Raw genomic sequence first — 3,770 nt, 5'->3', positions numbered from 1 at the left:
CTTGATTTCTTCTGACTAATGCTTACTTCATCGCCCATGTATTGGTACGTCAATTAGGCAAACTGGGGACAATATAATATTCGAACTTTGCTTCATTACACATGTTGAAATGGATAAAAAAAAAAAAAAAATTACCATATTTTTCCTTGAAGCTGTGTGTATTTTATCCAACCAATCGATACAGTAACTTGGTAGGCCTTCACGGGCCTCAGAGTTCAAGGGGTAAGAAGCTGCACTATCTAATATTGGATGTTTTCATTCAGCCACTGTCAATCCTTTTGCTGGTCGAATCTGTAAGTGAAGTAAAGAAGAAAGTGATAATAGGAAAACGTGTTAATACAGGAAGAGCAAAGTTCTTTATCCTCGCTACAAGATGGCAGATAAAACGGGCATGGTTTGTTTGTAAAAAGTGGACTTCTGACTCTCCAATGGGAAAAAACAGCATGAAAACTTGAAAGCATCTGAAATTAACTCTCAATTAGATCCGGTGAAAGTACTGCCAGGCTAATATCAGTACCCAGTTACAGATATTGAGCTGTATAATGGGCAAATGTACATACATTGCCGCAAAAAATTATATACCATATTGTCTTCTAGCCTTTTTAATCAAGTTTTCTGTAGTTGACAAAATTCATCATTATTTTTGGTCCAATATTGCTATTATTAGATGTCTGGATGAGTTAGCAGTGAAAAAAGACAAAATTATAAAAATAAAACTACATTTAATTTAAAACTGAACTCATCCATCTACTGAGGCAAAAACATCAAAGGTGTTAATATCAACAGAAACTGCTCGTGAATATAGCTTGATCATCATTGTTTTGAAGGAATTGGATGTAGTATTGTATTGAATCAAACTTTAAAAAAGAACTTTCAGTTCACTAGACCAATGGTGGTTTTAAAGTGTTTGTACTAGTCTTACCTCAATGTCGATTATATTGTACGTAAAGAAAGAAGAAAGAGTTGCTTAAAGCACAAGCTGCTTTGCACTGCGCCATCACACAGTGATTAAAGATGATAAACTCAGACTCGCGCTGATAATTATGATTTTACAAAAACAAATGTGTGGACACACAAACATAAAAAAAAACCATTTCAAAGGTTGTCTCAAGAGTATCTGTGGAGAAAAAAATTATATTATATATCTTCCAATTACATGGGATAATGTGACAAAGTGTTTCAAAAGAGAAACATGTGTTGAAAATGGATTTATCATGGGTCAGAAACCTGTAAGAAGCTGGTAGGTTACCTAAAGAGGCTTGGTTCATCTATGACCCAGAGCTTTCTTCGGAGCTCATATTCTGTCAATCCAAAGTTAATATCAAACCATTTCACTAATTATTTATAAATGAGACCTAAAAAAAAAGACTGTCAAAACACTCCACCAGCTGATTGACAGGTCTAAATGGGTGTCCAAGCGCGATCTGAATTGCACTGAGAGACATCAGAGAGATTACCTGAAGCTTTACATCTTATATACAGTAGTGTTAAACATACTAAAAGAGTCAGGATTGGTTCTTCTGTTACCTGAGAAAGTACAATCAAATTTGAAGAACAAAAAAGGTGAGAAAAATCAATAGTTTGTATTGGCATTCCGTCGTTTTTTGGGGTTTTTTTTTGGTTTTTTCCGTGCTGACTGAATGATACAATAAATACTAATATAATCAGTGGAAAAATGTCCCAAATCCCAAGAAGGAACCATCACTTCAGATAGTGTGCATATTTGTATTAACATAGGCATTGGCATCAGACTTGGATTTCAACAAAGTGGTGGATAGTACTCACAAAAACGACTGATAAGGAATAAACACTAATTTTGAGATAAGACAAACTCACACAGTTGCTCTCTTTAATAAATACTTTAAATGTGTGAATACCGTTTCTATCATTTTGTGCTTCATTTTAAATCTGGGAATATCAAAATAGAACATATGAATATTATGGCAATACATGGTCACGCAGTGTTGCCATCACTGGGAATTGTTAAGAAAACTTTTCTATATATATACCAGGTTGTGTACTACGTCATAGTATTTTATTTGAACAATAACACATCGTGGCATAAACTGAAAACGTAACAAACGAAGCAAGTTGGGCATGGAAAGAAAAAATCCAAAAACGCAGGGCTTATGGATTTGGAATCTCCCTCTATTAGTATTATAGGTAAGTACAAAGCAAGAAGTCTATCTGGCGAACAAAGCAAAACATAGATTAAAAAAGCAAATATAAGGTAACAAACATAAACAAGTAAAAACCCTCAGCTCAAATTACCGTTTGTCCTGGAGGTAGATGGTTTATCTGTTTGGGAATGTCATTGGTTTATAGACCTTGATTCTAACTTTCTGACGTCTTAAGAAGAGAATGCGTTGCCTGTACCACCACCTCCAAAGTTCTTCCACACCAATCATTCCTGCCCTAAAGGGAACCTTGACAGAACTATATTTATAGGACACCAAGAGAGTCATACATCCAATGTAAACATGATTTGAGTTATGAAATTTCACTTGATCTGTTCTAGCTTCAATTGTTAAAATCCTAAAATCCCAAACAACCCATTTATTACAACAGCAGCGTCCCTGTACCCCTTATTATTCATATTGTGTGCTTTTCTGTTCCAACTCTATGTGTGGTTATGTATTTTTATGAAATCCCATCAATGTTTCCACGCAATTTCTTCAAAACATTGTGGAAATTGTAACATGAATACAAATCAGGAAAAAAACCCCTACTGACCTTAAGTTAATGAGGTAGAAATTTCTTATGTACATCTCCTTCATAAGGGTTGTATTCCTCTCTTGGGACATCAGAGTGCCTTTGCATTTCAGCGTCTCTATGGCTGCAGGAGACTCGCACAGAATTTGGTATGCAGCTCCAGATTCAGAACTGAGAATGGGCTACCATGTATGCCTCCAGACACAGGACACACATACAGTAGACATCTCACGGATCTGATGGAGACAACCCCAACCCAGACGATATGCAGTATAAAAGCCTTACCATGATCAATTCATTTAACCACAGGTAGTACATTTTTTCAGGTGTAGAGACTTACGGTCCTGACAACGACTTGCCCACGCACAAGTCCAGTCAAGAAGGACACACAGTCCACTGAGCACATCTGAATCCGGGACGACCCATGATGATGAGAGGATCTTGAGTTCGCACTGTTTAATAGTACTCTGATAGAGAATCCCACCCAAAACACACTCGTCCCATCCCTCATTTGTTTTAAGGTAACCCATTTAATCATTTATAGACTTTTGTATGGTGGTGTATTACTACAATTTTACAACCTATTAGCAAAGGTTGAATTCCAGAGTGTTTATTAATCATAATGATCAGCATAATATGAAAAAGATTTTCTATTTCTCTTTTTTTATGAAGAGTTTTTATGAATCAGTCTGGTTACTTATATAATTTAGAATATGCAAAAAAAAAGAAAAAAGGTGCTTGTGTCAACGCTGCATTGAACACCGCCTTTTAGGCAAACACAGCCGATATTCCCCAACACAAAGTAAGACTTTTAAGACCTTGTAAGACCATTATGAAATATTTGGAATAGTGACAAACAAAACAACACCACAGAATGGAGCGACTTCAAATTAAGACTGTTTAAATATTTAAGACCTAGAAATAATATGAAGCAAATTTAAGAACTTTTAAGACCTAAAATTTTGACTTCTGTGAGGGACGACTGCCAGCAATTAAAGGAAGCAGATATGACGTAAGCAAGCTGGGTCCTGGCTAGGTAAACGGTAGTTACACGTGGC

Source organism: Etheostoma spectabile, chromosome 3 (assembly GCF_008692095.1).
Source record: "Etheostoma spectabile isolate EspeVRDwgs_2016 chromosome 3, UIUC_Espe_1.0, whole genome shotgun sequence".
Taxonomy (NCBI): Eukaryota; Metazoa; Chordata; class Actinopteri; order Perciformes; family Percidae; genus Etheostoma; species Etheostoma spectabile.
Note: the sequence above shows the minus strand (reverse complement) of the source record.